This window comes from Sinohyriopsis cumingii, unplaced genomic scaffold, assembly GCF_028554795.1.
Source record: "Sinohyriopsis cumingii isolate HCF-2022 unplaced genomic scaffold, ASM2855479v2 utg001517l, whole genome shotgun sequence".
Lineage (NCBI taxonomy): Eukaryota > Metazoa > Mollusca > Bivalvia > Unionida > Unionidae > Sinohyriopsis > Sinohyriopsis cumingii.
In genome coordinates, this window is record NW_028316009.1 from 699481 (window position 1) to 717484 (window position 18004).

The following is an 18004-nucleotide window of genomic DNA, read 5'->3' on the forward strand; positions in this document are numbered from 1 at the left end:
ATAGCTGAAAAATACGCACCGTTGCCTCAAGTTAAGAAATTTGCCAGGGGCCAATATACGAAACTATCCCCTGCCGTCCGAGCAAACCTATATAGCATATATCCACCGTAAAAGAAACTGAAATTGCAAATAAAGGACTATTTGAAGACATTTCAGTTACTTTTGTAATGTTGAAACATAAGCTATAAAGTTATTCGGAATACTAAGACATCAGCAGTACCATGGCCCTGAATCGTTTTAATTTATTTTCATTACTTAGAGGCACACTTCCTACTCCAGACACAAATGTCAGTTGATAAACGTCAGTAAACGTCAAGAAATCATACTTACCTGGACCAGGGAGTACCGTGATCAGCTAGGCGGTTTCCCCAGGATGAGGCCTTTCCATTGCACTTCGGTTGGGCTGAAACCTGCGATCACCCCAAATGTGGGTGACTCGGGGTCGTTATTTATTAGTGTGGGGGTCTGCGTTCGCGCTAAGCCCTGATAATTCAATTAAAAATAACCAATAATCTCAAGCTTATGACAAAATTAGTCTGGATGTCTCTGATTAGCACGTGCCAATCGATAATGTTATTATTTCTTACACTGCTCTTTCAAGGGGTGGGTACCCCGGGTGGTCTAAATAGCCCACCATTACGGATCGCGGCCATCTCACCTGTCTGCGTGTGTTTGAGTTTCGGATTTGGCCCATGTGGTTATCAGAGAAAGCTTGCCAGTATGTTATCATGGGTCGGGAGTTCTTTCCGTTCATTTTTCTTCTCCCGGGTTCTTCCTCCACCATTTATATTGCCTGCCATGCATAGCCTATCTTGTGCTGAAAAATGGCATTAAACCCTACAACAAACAACTTTCAAAGAGCCATCTCACAACGAACGTGTGAAATATCTTTGAGTAACAGCGATCCAGCATATTTGTGAGAGAAAGAAAGAAAGAAAGAGAAATAAATGGAAACATGCTTACTGGATTCGACGAAAATCAAGTTTTATTTTCACAGAACTTCTCTGCAGTAGAGAGAGAGAGAGAGAGAGAGAGAGAGAGAGAGAGAGAAACAATATCTTCAAATAACAGGAACAACTTCGTTAATACAGCAAGCTTGCTGTCCTTATCAAAAGCAGTGAAGCTTCATCATAAGTCTCATTGTAGAGATCATCTGCATCACCAGTTACTTCTGTATCAGCAGCACTTTCAACAATCCAAAGCTTCTAGACTCGGAGTACGGCGAAGCGTAGCTGGCCAATCAGTGGCACAAAGATTTCAAATTTAATAAAACAGAGGAAACAAATAGTAGTATTCCTTTGACCTGACAAGTCGATTTGCAGTGGTTCATAGCAAAAGAGGTTGATGCACTGCAACCTCACATTTATACCTGCATTTTTCATTTATGACACCAAGCGATCTTGCCAGTGCAAACACAATCCCTTTCCCTACGTAACAGTTCGGGAAAGCATTGTGTACTAAACAGCTGGATGTGATTGACCATAGTTCTTGCTAGACGACTATTGCTATTTCACTGTCAACTTGCTGTGAAGTAACTATGGGAGGTCAATGGCTGATATCAGTTTCAAGAACAAGACAAGCCCGAAACGCGGAATTGAAAAATGTATCCATATATTTAATTAAAAAACCATAATAGCTGAAAAATACGCACCGTTGCCTCAAGTTAAGAAATTTGCCAGGGGCCAATATACGAAACTATCCCCTGCCGTCCGAGCAAACCTATATAGCATATATCCACCGTAAAAGAAACTGAAATTGCAAATAAAGGACTATTTGAAGACATTTCAGTTACTTTTGTAATGTTGAAACATAAGCTATAAAGTTATTCGGAATACTAAGACATCAGCAGTACCATGGCCCTGAATCGTTTTAATTTATTTTCATTACTTAGAGGCACACTTCCTACTCCAGACACAAATGTCAGTTGATAAACGTCAGTAAACGTCAAGAAATCATACTTACCTGGACCAGGGAGTACCGTGATCAGCTAGGCGGTTTCCCCAGGATGAGGCCTTTCCATTGCACTTCGGTTGGGCTGAAACCTGCGATCACCCCAAATGTGGGTGACTCGGGGTCGTTATTTATTAGTGTGGGGGTCTGCGTTCGCGCTAACCCCTGATAATTCAATTAAAAATAACCAATAATCTCAAGCTTATGACAAAATTAGTCTGGATGTCTCTGATTAGCACGTGCCAATCGATAATGTTATTATTTCTTACACTGCTCTTTCAAGGGGTGGGTACCCCGGGTGGTCTAAATAGCCCACCATTACGGATCGCGGCCATCTCACCTGTCTGCGTGTGTTTGAGTTTCGGATTTGGCCCATGTGGTTATCAGAGAAAGCTTGCCAGTATGTTATCATGGGTCGGGAGTTCTTTCCGTTCATTTTTCTTCTCCCGGGTTCTTCCTCCACCATTTATATTGCCTGCCATGCATAGCCTATCTTGTGCTGAAAAATGGCATTAAACCCTACAACAAACAACTTTCAAAGAGCCATCTCACAACGAACGTGTGAAATATCTTTGAGTAACAGCGATCCAGCATATTTGTGAGAGAAAGAAAGAAAGAAAGAGAAATAAATGGAAACATGCTTACTGGATTCGACGAAAATCAAGTTTTATTTTCACAGAACTTCTCTGCAGTAGAGAGAGAGAGAGAGAGAGAGAGAGAGAAACAATATCTTCAAATAACAGGAACAACTTCGTTAATACAGCAAGCTTGTTGTCCTTATCAAAAGCAGTGACAGCTTCATCATAAGTCTCATTGTAGAGATCATCTGCATCACCAGTTACTTCTGTATCAGCAGCACTTTCAACAATCCAAAGCTTCTAGACTCGGAGTACGGCGAAGCGTAGCTGGCCAATCAGTGGCACAAAGATTTCAAATTTAATAAAACAGAGGAAACAAATAGTAGTATTCCTTTGACCTGACAAGTCGATTTGCAGTGGTTCATAGCAAAAGAGGTTGATGCACTGCAACCTCAAATTTATACCTGCATTTTTCATTTATGACACCAAGCGATCTTGCCAGTGCAAACACAATCCCTTTCCCTACGTAACAGTTCGGGAAAGCATTGTGTACTAAACAGCTGGATGTGATTGACCATAGTTCTTGCTAGACGACTATTGCTATTTCACTGTCAACTTGCTGTGAAGTAACTATGGGAGGTCAATGGCTGATATCAGTTTCAAGAACAAGACAAGCCCGAAACGCGGAATTGAAAAATGTATCCATATATTTAATTAAAAAACCATAATAGCTGAAAAATACGCACCGTTGCCTCAAGTTAAGAAATTTGCCAGGGGCCAATATACGAAACTATCCCCTGCCGTCCGAGCAAACCTATATAGCATATATCCACCGTAAAAGAAACTGAAATTGCAAATAAAGGACTATTTGAAGACATTTCAGTTACTTTTGTAATGTTGAAACATAAGCTATAAAGTTATTCGGAATACTAAGACATCAGCAGTACCATGGCCCTGAATCGTTTTAATTTATTTTCATTACTTAGAGGCACACTTCCTACTCCAGACACAAATGTCAGTTGATAAACGTCAGTAAACGTCAAGAAATCATACTTACCTGGACCAGGGAGTACCGTGATCAGCTAGGCGGTTTCCCCAGGATGAGGCCTTTCCATTGCACTTCGGTTGGGCTGAAACCTGCGATCACCCCAAATGTGGGTGACTCGGGGTCGTTATTTATTAGTGTGGGGGTCTGCGTTCGCGCTAACCCCTGATAATTCAATTAAAAATAACCAATAATCTCAAGCTTATGACAAAATTAGTCTGGATGTCTCTGATTAGCACGTGCCAATCGATAATGTTATTATTTCTTACACTGCTCTTTCAAGGGGTGGGTACCCCGGGTGGTCTAAATAGCCCACCATTACGGATCGCGGCCATCTCACCTGTCTGCGTGTGTTTGAGTTTCGGATTTGGCCCATGTGGTTATCAGAGAAAGCTTGCCAGTATGTTATCATGGGTCGGGAGTTCTTTCCGTTCATTTTTCTTCTCCCGGGTTCTTCCTCCACCATTTATATTGCCTGCCATGCATAGCCTATCTTGTGCTGAAAAATGGCATTAAACCCTACAACAAACAACTTTCAAAGAGCCATCTCACAACGAACGTGTGAAATATCTTTGAGTAACAGCGATCCAGCATATTTGTGAGAGAAAGAAAGAAAGAAAGAGAAATAAATGGAAACATGCTTACTGGATTCGACGAAAATCAAGTTTTATTTTCACAGAACTTCTCTGCAGTAGAGAGAGAGAGAGAGAGAGAGAGAGAGAGAGAGAGAAACAATATCTTCAAATAACAGGAACAACTTCGTTAATACAGCAAGCTTGTTGTCCTTATCAAAAGCAGTGAAGCTTCATCATAAGTCTCATTGTAGAGATCATCTGCATCACCAGTTACTTCTGTATCAGCAGCACTTTCAACAATCCAAAGCTTCTAGACTCGGAGTACGGCGAAGCGTAGCTGGCCAATCAGTGGCACAAAGATTTCAAATTTAATAAAACAGAGGAAACAAATAGTAGTATTCCTTTGACCTGACAAGTCGATTTGCAGTGGTTCATAGCAAAAGAGGTTGATGCACTGCAACCTCAAATTTATACCTGCATTTTTCATTTATGACACCAAGCGATCTTGCCAGTGCAAACACAATCCCTTTCCCTACGTAACAGTTCGGGAAAGCATTGTGTACTAAACAGCTGGATGTGATTGACCATAGTTCTTGCTAGACGACTATTGCTATTTCACTGTCAACTTGCTGTGAAGTAACTATGGGAGGTCAATGGCTGATATCAGTTTCAAGAACAAGACAAGCCCGAAACGCGGAATTGAAAAATGTATCCATATATTTAATTAAAAAACCATAATAGCTGAAAAATACGCACCGTTGCCTCAAGTTAAGAAATTTGCCAGGGGCCAATATACGAAACTATCCCCTGCCGTCCGAGCAAACCTATATAGCATATATCCACCGTAAAAGAAACTGAAATTGCAAATAAAGGACTATTTGAAGACATTTCAGTTACTTTTGTAATGTTGAAACATAAGCTATAAAGTTATTCGGAATACTAAGACATCAGCAGTACCATGGCCCTGAATCGTTTTAATTTATTTTCATTACTTAGAGGCACACTTCCTACTCCAGACACAAATGTCAGTTGATAAACGTCAGTAAACGTCAAGAAATCATACTTACCTGGACCAGGGAGTACCGTGATCAGCTAGGCGGTTTCCCCAGGATGAGGCCTTTCCATTGCACTTCGGTTGGGCTGAAACCTGCGATCACCCCAAATGTGGGTGACTCGGGGTCGTTATTTATTAGTGTGGGGGTCTGCGTTCGCGCTAACCCCTGATAATTCAATTAAAAATAACCAATAATCTCAAGCTTATGACAAAATTAGTCTGGATGTCTCTGATTAGCACGTGCCAATCGATAATGTTATTATTTCTTACACTGCTCTTTCAAGGGGTGGGTACCCCGGGTGGTCTAAATAGCCCACCATTACGGATCGCGGCCATCTCACCTGTCTGCGTGTGTTTGAGTTTCGGATTTGGCCCATGTGGTTATCAGAGAAAGCTTGCCAGTATGTTATCATGGGTCGGGAGTTCTTTCCGTTCATTTTTCTTCTCCCGGGTTCTTCCTCCACCATTTATATTGCCTGCCATGCATAGCCTATCTTGTGCTGAAAAATGGCATTAAACCCTACAACAAACAACTTTCAAAGAGCCATCTCACAACGAACGTGTGAAATATCTTTGAGTAACAGCGATCCAGCATATTTGTGAGAGAAAGAAAGAAAGAAAGAGAAATAAATGGAAACATGCTTACTGGATTCGACGAAAATCAAGTTTTATTTTCACAGAACTTCTCTGCAGTAGAGAGAGAGAGAGAGAGAGAGAGAGAGAAACAATATCTTCAAATAACAGGAACAACTTCGTTAATACAGCAAGCTTGTTGTCCTTATCAAAAGCAGTGACAGCTTCATCATAAGTCTCATTGTAGAGATCATCTGCATCACCAGTTACTTCTGTATCAGCAGCACTTTCAACAATCCAAAGCTTCTAGACTCGGAGTACGGCGAAGCGTAGCTGGCCAATCAGTGGCACAAAGATTTCAAATTTAATAAAACAGAGGAAACAAATAGTAGTATTCCTTTGACCTGACAAGTCGATTTGCAGTGGTTCATAGCAAAAGAGGTTGATGCACTGCAACCTCAAATTTATACCTGCATTTTTCATTTATGACACCAAGCGATCTTGCCAGTGCAAACACAATCCCTTTCCCTACGTAACAGTTCGGGAAAGCATTGTGTACTAAACAGCTGGATGTGATTGACCATAGTTCTTGCTAGACGACTATTGCTATTTCACTGTCAACTTGCTGTGAAGTAACTATGGGAGGTCAATGGCTGATATCAGTTTCAAGAACAAGACAAGCCCGAAACGCGGAATTGAAAAATGTATCCATATATTTAATTAAAAAACCATAATAGCTGAAAAATACGCACCGTTGCCTCAAGTTAAGAAATTTGCCAGGGGCCAATATACGAAACTATCCCCTGCCGTCCGAGCAAACCTATATAGCATATATCCACCGTAAAAGAAACTGAAATTGCAAATAAAGGACTATTTGAAGACATTTCAGTTACTTTTGTAATGTTGAAACATAAGCTATAAAGTTATTCGGAATACTAAGACATCAGCAGTACCATGGCCCTGAATCGTTTTAATTTATTTTCATTACTTAGAGGCACACTTCCTACTCCAGACACAAATGTCAGTTGATAAACGTCAGTAAACGTCAAGAAATCATACTTACCTGGACCAGGGAGTACCGTGATCAGCTAGGCGGTTTCCCCAGGATGAGGCCTTTCCATTGCACTTCGGTTGGGCTGAAACCTGCGATCACCCCAAATGTGGGTGACTCGGGGTCGTTATTTATTAGTGTGGGGGTCTGCGTTCGCGCTAACCCCTGATAATTCAATTAAAAATAACCAATAATCTCAAGCTTATGACAAAATTAGTCTGGATGTCTCTGATTAGCACGTGCCAATCGATAATGTTATTATTTCTTACACTGCTCTTTCAAGGGGTGGGTACCCCGGGTGGTCTAAATAGCCCACCATTACGGATCGCGGCCATCTCACCTGTCTGCGTGTGTTTGAGTTTCGGATTTGGCCCATGTGGTTATCAGAGAAAGCTTGCCAGTATGTTATCATGGGTCGGGAGTTCTTTCCGTTCATTTTTCTTCTCCCGGGTTCTTCCTCCACCATTTATATTGCCTGCCATGCATAGCCTATCTTGTGCTGAAAAATGGCATTAAACCCTACAACAAACAACTTTCAAAGAGCCATCTCACAACGAACGTGTGAAATATCTTTGAGTAACAGCGATCCAGCATATTTGTGAGAGAAAGAAAGAAAGAAAGAGAAATAAATGGAAACATGCTTACTGGATTCGACGAAAATCAAGTTTTATTTTCACAGAACTTCTCTGCAGTAGAGAGAGAGAGAGAGAGAGAGAGAGAGAGAGAGAGAAACAATATCTTCAAATAACAGGAACAACTTCGTTAATACAGCAAGCTTGTTGTCCTTATCAAAAGCAGTGAAGCTTCATCATAAGTCTCATTGTAGAGATCATCTGCATCACCAGTTACTTCTGTATCAGCAGCACTTTCAACAATCCAAAGCTTCTAGACTCGGAGTACGGCGAAGCGTAGCTGGCCAATCAGTGGCACAAAGATTTCAAATTTAATAAAACAGAGGAAACAAATAGTAGTATTCCTTTGACCTGACAAGTCGATTTGCAGTGGTTCATAGCAAAAGAGGTTGATGCACTGCAACCTCAAATTTATACCTGCATTTTTCATTTATGACACCAAGCGATCTTGCCAGTGCAAACACAATCCCTTTCCCTACGTAACAGTTCGGGAAAGCATTGTGTACTAAACAGCTGGATGTGATTGACCATAGTTCTTGCTAGACGACTATTGCTATTTCACTGTCAACTTGCTGTGAAGTAACTATGGGAGGTCAATGGCTGATATCAGTTTCAAGAACAAGACAAGCCCGAAACGCGGAATTGAAAAATGTATCCATATATTTAATTAAAAAACCATAATAGCTGAAAAATACGCACCGTTGCCTCAAGTTAAGAAATTTGCCAGGGGCCAATATACGAAACTATCCCCTGCCGTCCGAGCAAACCTATATAGCATATATCCACCGTAAAAGAAACTGAAATTGCAAATAAAGGACTATTTGAAGACATTTCAGTTACTTTTGTAATGTTGAAACATAAGCTATAAAGTTATTCGGAATACTAAGACATCAGCAGTACCATGGCCCTGAATCGTTTTAATTTATTTTCATTACTTAGAGGCACACTTCCTACTCCAGACACAAATGTCAGTTGATAAACGTCAGTAAACGTCAAGAAATCATACTTACCTGGACCAGGGAGTACCGTGATCAGCTAGGCGGTTTCCCCAGGATGAGGCCTTTCCATTGCACTTCGGTTGGGCTGAAACCTGCGATCACCCCAAATGTGGGTGACTCGGGGTCGTTATTTATTAGTGTGGGGGTCTGCGTTCGCGCTAAGCCCTGATAATTCAATTAAAAATAACCAATAATCTCAAGCTTATGACAAAATTAGTCTGGATGTCTCTGATTAGCACGTGCCAATCGATAATGTTATTATTTCTTACACTGCTCTTTCAAGGGGTGGGTACCCCGGGTGGTCTAAATAGCCCACCATTACGGATCGCGGCCATCTCACCTGTCTGCGTGTGTTTGAGTTTCGGATTTGGCCCATGTGGTTATCAGAGAAAGCTTGCCAGTATGTTATCATGGGTCGGGAGTTCTTTCCGTTCATTTTTCTTCTCCCGGGTTCTTCCTCCACCATTTATATTGCCTGCCATGCATAGCCTATCTTGTGCTGAAAAATGGCATTAAACCCTACAACAAACAACTTTCAAAGAGCCATCTCACAACGAACGTGTGAAATATCTTTGAGTAACAGCGATCCAGCATATTTGTGAGAGAAAGAAAGAAAGAAAGAGAAATAAATGGAAACATGCTTACTGGATTCGACGAAAATCAAGTTTTATTTTCACAGAACTTCTCTGCAGTAGAGAGAGAGAGAGAGAGAGAAACAATATCTTCAAATAACAGGAACAACTTCGTTAATACAGCAAGCTTGTTGTCCTTATCAAAAGCAGTGAAGCTTCATCATAAGTCTCATTGTAGAGATCATCTGCATCACCAGTTACTTCTGTATCAGCAGCACTTTCAACAATCCAAAGCTTCTAGACTCTTAGTACGGCGAAGCGTAGCTGGCCAATCAGTGGCACAAAGATTTCAAATTTAATAAAACAGAGGAAACAAAAAGTAGTATTCCTTTGACCTGACAAGTCGATTTGCAGTGGTTCATAGCAAAAGAGGTTGATGCACTGCAACCTCAAATTTATACCTGCATTTTTCATTTATGACACCAAGCGATCTTGCCAGTGCAAACACAATCCCTTTCCTTACGTAACAGTTCGGGAAAGCATTGTGTACTAAACAGCTGGATGTGATTGACCATAGTTCTTGCTAGACGACTATTGCTATTTCACTGTCAACTTGCTGTGAAGTAACTATGGGAGGTCAATGGCTGATATCAGTTTCAAGAACAAGACAAGCCCGAAACGCGGAATTGAAAAATGTATCCATATATTTAATTAAAAAACCATAATAGCTGAAAAATACGCACCGTTGCCTCAAGTTAAGAAATTTGCCAGGGGCCAATATACGAAACTATCCCCTGCCGTCCGAGCAAACCTATATAGCATATATCCACCGTAAAAGAAACTGAAATTGCAAATAAAGGACTATTTGAAGACATTTCAGTTACTTTTGTAATGTTGAAACATAAGCTATAAAGTTATTCGGAATACTAAGACATCAGCAGTACCATGGCCCTGAATCGTTTTAATTTATTTTCATTACTTAGAGGCACACTTCCTACTCCAGACACAAATGTCAGTTGATAAACGTCAGTAAACGTCAAGAAATCATACTTACCTGGACCAGGGAGTACCGTGATCAGCTAGGCGGTTTCCCCAGGATGAGGCCTTTCCATTGCACTTCGGTTGGGCTGAAACCTGCGATCACCCCAAATGTGGGTGACTCGGGGTCGTTATTTATTAGTGTGGGGGTCTGCGTTCGCGCTAAGCCCTGATAATTCAATTAAAAATAACCAATAATCTCAAGCTTATGACAAAATTAGTCTGGATGTCTCTGATTAGCACGTGCCAATCGATAATGTTATTATTTCTTACACTGCTCTTTCAAGGGGTGGGTACCCCGGGTGGTCTAAATAGCCCACCATTACGGATCGCGGCCATCTCACCTGTCTGCGTGTGTTTGAGTTTCGGATTTGGCCCATGTGGTTATCAGAGAAAGCTTGCCAGTATGTTATCATGGGTCGGGAGTTCTTTCCGTTCATTTTTCTTCTCCCGGGTTCTTCCTCCACCATTTATATTGCCTGCCATGCATAGCCTATCTTGTGCTGAAAAATGGCATTAAACCCTACAACAAACAACTTTCAAAGAGCCATCTCACAACGAACGTGTGAAATATCTTTGAGTAACAGCGATCCAGCATATTTGTGAGAGAAAGAAAGAAAGAAAGAGAAATAAATGGAAACATGCTTACTGGATTCGACGAAAATCAAGTTTTATTTTCACAGAACTTCTCTGCAGTAGAGAGAGAGAGAGAGAGAGAAACAATATCTTCAAATAACAGGAACAACTTCGTTAATACAGCAAGCTTGTTGTCCTTATCAAAAGCAGTGAAGCTTCATCATAAGTCTCATTGTAGAGATCATCTGCATCACCAGTTACTTCTGTATCAGCAGCACTTTCAACAATCCAAAGCTTCTAGACTCTCAGTACGGCGAAGCGTAGCTGGCCAATCAGTGGCACAAAGATTTCAAATTTAATAAAACAGAGGAAACAAAAAGTAGTATTCCTTTGACCTGACAAGTCGATTTGCAGTGGTTCATAGCAAAAGAGGTTGATGCACTGCAACCTCAAATTTATACCTGCATTTTTCATTTATGACACCAAGCGATCTTGCCAGTGCAAACACAATCCCTTTCCTTACGTAACAGTTCGGGAAAGCATTGTGTACTAAACAGCTGGATGTGATTGACCATAGTTCTTGCTAGACGACTATTGCTATTTCACTGTCAACTTGCTGTGAAGTAACTATGGGAGGTCAATGGCTGATATCAGTTTCAAGAACAAGACAAGCCCGAAACGCGGAATTGAAAAATGTATTCATATATTTAATTAAAAAACCATAATAGCTGAAAAATACGCACCGTTGCCTCAAGTTAAGAAATTTGCCAGGGGCCAATATACGAAACTATCCCCTGCCGTCCGAGCAAACCTATATAGCATATATCCACCGTAAAAGAAACTGAAATTGCAAATAAAGGACTATTTGAAGACATTTCAGTTACTTTTGTAATGTTGAAACATAAGCTATAAAGTTATTCGGAATACTAAGACATCAGCAGTACCATGGCCCTGAATCGTTTTAATTTATTTTCATTACTTAGAGGCACACTTCCTACTCCAGACACAAATGTCAGTTGATAAACGTCAGTAAACGTCAAGAAATCATACTTACCTGGACCAGGGAGTACCGTGATCAGCTAGGCGGTTTCCCCAGGATGAGGCCTTTCCATTGCACTTCGGTTGGGCTGAAACCTGCGATCACCCCAAATGTGGGTGACTCGGGGTCGTTATTTATTAGTGTGGGGGTCTGCGTTCGCGCTAACCCCTGATAATTCAATTAAAAATAACCAATAATCTCAAGCTGATGACAAAATTAGTCTGGATGTCTCTGATTAGCACGTGCCAATCGATAATGTTATTATTTCTTACACTGCTCTTTCAAGGGGTGGGTACCCCGGGTGGTCTAAATAGCCCACCATTACGGATCGCGGCCATCTCACCTGTCTGCGTGTGTTTGAGTTTCGGATTTGGCCCATGTGGTTATCAGAGAAACCTTGCCAGTATGTTATCATGGGTCGGGAGTTCTTTCCGTTCATTTTTCTTCTCCCGGGTTCTTCCTCCACCATTTATATTGCCTGCCATGCATAGCCTATCTTGTGCTGAAAAATGGCATTAAACCCTACAACAAACAACTTTCAAAGAGCCATCTCACAACGAACGTGTGAAATATCTTTGAGTAACAGCGATCCAGCATATTTGTGAGAGAAAGAAAGAAAGAAAGAGAAATAAATGGAAACATGCTTACTGGATTCGACGAAAATCAAGTTTTATTTTCACAGAACTTCTCTGCAGTAGAGAGAGAGAGAGAGAGAGAGAGAGAGAGAGAGAAACAATATCTTCAAATAACAGGAACAACTTCGTTAATACAGCAAGCTTGTTGTCCTTATCAAAAGCAGTGAAGCTTCATCATAAGTCTCATTGTAGAGATCATCTGCATCACCAGTTACTTCTGTATCAGCAGCACTTTCAACAATCCAAAGCTTCTAGACTCGGAGTACGGCGAAGCGTAGCTGGCCAATCAGTGGCACAAAGATTTCAAATTTAATAAAACAGAGGAAACAAATAGTAGTATTCCTTTGACCTGACAAGTCGATTTGCAGTGGTTCATAGCAAAAGAGGTTGATGCACTGCAACCTCAAATTTATACCTGCATTTTTCATTTATGACACCAAGCGATCTTGCCAGTGCAAACACAATCCCTTTCCCTACGTAACAGTTCGGGAAAGCATTGTGTACTAAACAGCTGGATGTGATTGACCATAGTTCTTGCTAGACGACTATTGCTATTTCACTGTCAACTTGCTGTGAAGTAACTATGGGAGGTCAATGGCTGATATCAGTTTCAAGAACAAGACAAGCCCGAAACGCGGAATTGAAAAATGTATCCATATATTTAATTAAAAAACCATAATAGCTGAAAAATACGCACCGTTGCCTCAAGTTAAGAAATTTGCCAGGGGCCAATATACGAAACTATCCCCTGCCGTCCGAGCAAACCTATATAGCATATATCCACCGTAAAAGAAACTGAAATTGCAAATAAAGGACTATTTGAAGACATTTCAGTTACTTTTGTAATGTTGAAACATAAGCTATAAAGTTATTCGGAATACTAAGACATCAGCAGTACCATGGCCCTGAATCGTTTTAATTTATTTTCATTACTTAGAGGCACACTTCCTACTCCAGACACAAATGTCAGTTGATAAACGTCAGTAAACGTCAAGAAATCATACTTACCTGGACCAGGGAGTACCGTGATCAGCTAGGCGGTTTCCCCAGGATGAGGCCTTTCCATTGCACTTCGGTTGGGCTGAAACCTGCGATCACCCCAAATGTGGGTGACTCGGGGTCGTTATTTATTAGTGTGGGGGTCTGCGTTCGCGCTAAGCCCTGATAATTCAATTAAAAATAACCAATAATCTCAAGCTTATGACAAAATTAGTCTGGATGTCTCTGATTAGCACGTGCCAATCGATAATGTTATTATTTCTTACACTGCTCTTTCAAGGGGTGGGTACCCCGGGTGGTCTAAATAGCCCACCATTACGGATCGCGGCCATCTCACCTGTCTGCGTGTGTTTGAGTTTCGGATTTGGCCCATGTGGTTATCAGAGAAACCTTGCCAGTATGTTATCATGGGTCGGGAGTTCTTTCCGTTCATTTTTCTTCTCCCGGGTTCTTCCTCCACCATTTATATTGCCTGCCATGCATAGCCTATCTTGTGCTGAAAAATGGCATTAAACCCTACAACAAACAACTTTCAAAGAGCCATCTCACAACGAACGTGTGAAATATCTTTGAGTAACAGCGATCCAGCATATTTGTGAGAGAAAGAAAGAAAGAAAGAGAAATAAATGGAAACATGCTTACTGGATTCGACGAAAATCAAGTTTTATTTTCACAGAACTTCTCTGCAGTAGAGAGAGAGAGAGAGAGAGAAACAATATCTTCAAATAACAGGAACAACTTCGTTAATACAGCAAGCTTGTTGTCCTTATCAAAAGCAGTGAAGCTTCATCATAAGTCTCATTGTAGAGATCATCTGCATCACCAGTTACTTCTGTATCAGCAGCACTTTCAACAATCCAAAGCTTCTAGACTCTTAGTACGGCGAAGCGTAGCTGGCCAATCAGTGGCACAAAGATTTCAAATTTAATAAAACAGAGGAAACAAAAAGTAGTATTCCTTTGACCTGACAAGTCGATTTGCAGTGGTTCATAGCAAAAGAGGTTGATGCACTGCAACCTCAAATTTATACCTGCATTTTTCATTTATGACACCAAGCGATCTTGCCAGTGCAAACACAATCCCTTTCCTTACGTAACAGTTCGGGAAAGCATTGTGTACTAAACAGCTGGATGTGATTGACCATAGTTCTTGCTAGACGACTATTGCTATTTCACTGTCAACTTGCTGTGAAGTAACTATGGGAGGTCAATGGCTGATATCAGTTTCAAGAACAAGACAAGCCCGAAACGCGGAATTGAAAAATGTATCCATATATTTAATTAAAAAACCATAATAGCTGAAAAATACGCACCGTTGCCTCAAGTTAAGAAATTTGCCAGGGGCCAATATACGAAACTATCCCCTGCCGTCCGAGCAAACCTATATAGCATATATCCACCGTAAAAGAAACTGAAATTGCAAATAAAGGACTATTTGAAGACATTTCAGTTACTTTTGTAATGTTGAAACATAAGCTATAAAGTTATTCGGAATACTAAGACATCAGCAGTACCATGGCCCTGAATCGTTTTAATTTATTTTCATTACTTAGAGGCACACTTCCTACTCCAGACACAAATGTCAGTTGATAAACGTCAGTAAACGTCAAGAAATCATACTTACCTGGACCAGGGAGTACCGTGATCAGCTAGGCGGTTTCCCCAGGATGAGGCCTTTCCATTGCACTTCGGTTGGGCTGAAACCTGCGATCACCCCAAATGTGGGTGACTCGGGGTCGTTATTTATTAGTGTGGGGGTCTGCGTTCGCGCTAAGCCCTGATAATTCAATTAAAAATAACCAATAATCTCAAGCTTAGGACAAAATTAGTCTGGATGTCTCTGATTAGCACGTGCCAATCGATAATGTTATTATTTCTTACACTGCTCTTTCAAGGGGTGGGTACCCCGGGTGGTCTAAATAGCCCACCATTACGGATCGCGGCCATCTCACCTGTCTGCGTGTGTTTGAGTTTCGGATTTGGCCCATGTGGTTATCAGAGAAAGCTTGCCAGTATGTTATCATGGGTCGGGAGTTCTTTCCGTTCATTTTTCTTCTCCCGGGTTCTTCCTCCACCATTTATATTGCCTGCCATGCATAGCCTATCTTGTGCTGAAAAATGGCATTAAACCCTACAACAAACAACTTTCAAAGAGCCATCTCACAACGAACGTGTGAAATATCTTTGAGTAACAGCGATCCAGCATATTTGTGAGAGAAAGAAAGAAAGAAAGAGAAATAAATGGAAACATGCTTACTGGATTCGACGAAAATCAAGTTTTATTTTCACAGAACTTCTCTGCAGTAGAGAGAGAGAGAGAGAGAGAGAGAGAGAGAGAGAGAGAGAGAGAGAGAGAGAAACAATATCTTCAAATAACAGGAACAACTTCGTTAATACAGCAAGCTTGTTGTCCTTATCAAAAGCAGTGAAGCTTCATCATAAGTCTCATTGTAGAGATCATCTGCATCACCAGTTACTTCTGTATCAGCAGCACTTTCAACAATCCAAAGCTTCTAGACTCGGAGTACGGCGAAGCGTAGCTGGCCAATCAGTGGCACAAAGATTTCAAATTTAATAAAACAGAGGAAACAAATAGTAGTATTCCTTTGACCTGACAAGTCGATTTGCAGTGGTTCATAGCAAAAGAGGTTGATGCACTGCAACCTCAAATTTATACCTGCATTTTTCATTTATGACACCAAGCGATCTTGCCAGTGCAAATACAATCCCTTTCCCTACGTAACAGTTCGGGAAAGCATTGTGTACTAAACAGCTGGATGTGATTGACCATAGTTCTTGCTAGACGACTATTGCTATTTCACTGTCAACTTGCTGTGAAGTAACTATGGGAGGTCAATGGCTGATATCAGTTTCAAGAACAAGACAAGCCCGAAACGCGGAATTGAAAAATGTATCCATATATTTAATTAAAAAACCATAATAGCTGAAAAATACGCACCGTTGCCTCAAGTTAAGAAATTTGCCAGGGGCCAATATACGAAACTATCCCCTGCCGTCCGAGCAAACCTATATAGCATATATCCACCGTAAAAGAAACTGAAATTGCAAATAAAGGACTATTTGAAGACATTTCAGTTACTTTTGTAATGTTGAAACATAAGCTATAAAGTTATTCGGAATACTAAGACATCAGCAGTACCATGGCCCTGAATCGTTTTAATTTATTTTCATTACTTAGAGGCACACTTCCTACTCCAGACACAAATGTCAGTTGATAAACGTCAGTAAACGTCAAGAAATCATACTTACCTGGACCAGGGAGTACCGTGATCAGCTAGGCGGTTTCCCCAGGATGAGGCCTTTCCATTGCACTTCGGTTGGGCTGAAACCTGCGATCACCCCAAATGTGGGTGACTCGGGGTCGTTATTTATTAGTGTGGGGGTCTGCGTTCGCGCTAACCCCTGATAATTCAATTAAAAATAACCAATAATCTCAAGCTTATGACAAAATTAGTCTGGATGTCTCTGATTAGCACGTGCCAATCGATAATGTTATTATTTCTTACACTGCTCTTTCAAGGGGTGGGTACCCCGGGTGGTCTAAATAGCCCACCATTACGGATCGCGGCCATCTCACCTGTCTGCGTGTGTTTGAGTTTCGGATTTGGCCCATGTGGTTATCAGAGAAAGCTTGCCAGTATGTTATCATGGGTCGGGAGTTCTTTCCGTTCATTTTTCTTCTCCCGGGTTCTTCCTCCACCATTTATATTGCCTGCCATGCATAGCCTATCTTGTGCTGAAAAATGGCATTAAACCCTACAACAAACAACTTTCAAAGAGCCATCTCACAACGAACGTGTGAAATATCTTTGAGTAACAGCGATCCAGCATATTTGTGAGAGAAAGAAAGAAAGAAAGAGAAATAAATGGAAACATGCTTACTGGATTCGACGAAAATCAAGTTTTATTTTCACAGAACTTCTCTGCAGTAGAGAGAGAGAGAGAGAGAGAGAGAGAGAGAAACAATATCTTCAAATAACAGGAACAACTTCGTTAATACAGCAAGCTTGTTGTCCTTATCAAAAGCAGTGAAGCTTCATCATAAGTCTCATTGTAGAGATCATCTGCATCACCAGTTACTTCTGTATCAGCAGCACTTTCAACAATCCAAAGCTTCTAGACTCGGAGTACGGCGAAGCGTAGCTGGCCAATCAGTGGCACAAAGATTTCAAATTTAATAAAACAGAGGAAACAAAAAGTAGTATTCCTTTGACCTGACAACTCGATTTGCAGTGGTTCATAGCAAAAGAGGTTGATGCACTGCAACCTCAAATTTATACCTGCATTTTTCATTTATGACACCAAGCGATCTTGCCAGTGCAAACACAATCCCTTTCCTTACGTAACAGTTCGGGAAAGCATTGTGTACTAAACAGCTGGATGTGATTGACCATAGTTCTTGCTAGACGACTATTGCTATTTCACTGTCAACTTGCTGTGAAGTAACTATGGGAGGTCAATGGCTGATATCAGTTTCAAGAACAAGACAAGCCCGAAACGCGGAATTGAAAAATGTATCCATATATTTAATTAAAAAACCATAATAGCTGAAAAATACGCACCGTTGCCTCAAGTTAAGAAATTTGCCAGGGGCCAATATACGAAACTATCCCCTGCCGTCCGAGCAAACCTATATAGCATATATCCACCGTAAAAGAAACTGAAATTG

The 18004-nt window shown here is 40.9% G+C and overlaps 11 non-coding genes across 11 annotated transcripts; all 11 read left to right on the forward strand.

The window, feature by feature from the left end:
- Positions 1–322: 322 nt before the first annotated feature.
- Positions 323–486, forward strand: LOC149772259 (U1 spliceosomal RNA). The gene has a single exon (XR_016417949.1). It is a non-coding gene; the product is annotated as a U1 spliceosomal RNA (small nuclear RNA).
- A 1468-nt stretch (positions 487–1954) lies between these two features.
- Positions 1955–2118, forward strand: LOC149772260 (U1 spliceosomal RNA). Its single transcript, XR_016417805.1, has one exon. It is a non-coding gene; the product is annotated as a U1 spliceosomal RNA (small nuclear RNA).
- A 1459-nt stretch (positions 2119–3577) lies between these two features.
- LOC149772261 (U1 spliceosomal RNA) lies at positions 3578–3741 on the forward strand. Its single transcript, XR_016417806.1, has one exon. It is a non-coding gene; the product is annotated as a U1 spliceosomal RNA (small nuclear RNA).
- A 1466-nt stretch (positions 3742–5207) lies between these two features.
- On the forward strand, positions 5208–5371 carry LOC149772262 (U1 spliceosomal RNA). Its single transcript, XR_016417807.1, has one exon. It is a non-coding gene; the product is annotated as a U1 spliceosomal RNA (small nuclear RNA).
- A 1459-nt stretch (positions 5372–6830) lies between these two features.
- On the forward strand, positions 6831–6994 carry LOC149772263 (U1 spliceosomal RNA). The gene has a single exon (XR_016417808.1). It is a non-coding gene; the product is annotated as a U1 spliceosomal RNA (small nuclear RNA).
- Positions 6995–8460: 1466 nt separating this feature from the next.
- Positions 8461–8624, forward strand: LOC149772264 (U1 spliceosomal RNA). Its single transcript, XR_016417950.1, has one exon. It is a non-coding gene; the product is annotated as a U1 spliceosomal RNA (small nuclear RNA).
- A 1450-nt stretch (positions 8625–10074) lies between these two features.
- Positions 10075–10238, forward strand: LOC149772265 (U1 spliceosomal RNA). The gene has a single exon (XR_016417951.1). It is a non-coding gene; the product is annotated as a U1 spliceosomal RNA (small nuclear RNA).
- A 1450-nt stretch (positions 10239–11688) lies between these two features.
- Positions 11689–11852, forward strand: LOC149772266 (U1 spliceosomal RNA). Its single transcript, XR_016417809.1, has one exon. It is a non-coding gene; the product is annotated as a U1 spliceosomal RNA (small nuclear RNA).
- A 1464-nt stretch (positions 11853–13316) lies between these two features.
- LOC149772267 (U1 spliceosomal RNA) lies at positions 13317–13480 on the forward strand. Its single transcript, XR_016417952.1, has one exon. It is a non-coding gene; the product is annotated as a U1 spliceosomal RNA (small nuclear RNA).
- A 1450-nt stretch (positions 13481–14930) lies between these two features.
- Positions 14931–15094, forward strand: LOC149772268 (U1 spliceosomal RNA). Its single transcript, XR_016417954.1, has one exon. It is a non-coding gene; the product is annotated as a U1 spliceosomal RNA (small nuclear RNA).
- A 1482-nt stretch (positions 15095–16576) lies between these two features.
- On the forward strand, positions 16577–16740 carry LOC149772269 (U1 spliceosomal RNA). The gene has a single exon (XR_016417810.1). It is a non-coding gene; the product is annotated as a U1 spliceosomal RNA (small nuclear RNA).
- The last annotated feature ends 1264 nt before the right edge of the window (positions 16741–18004 follow it).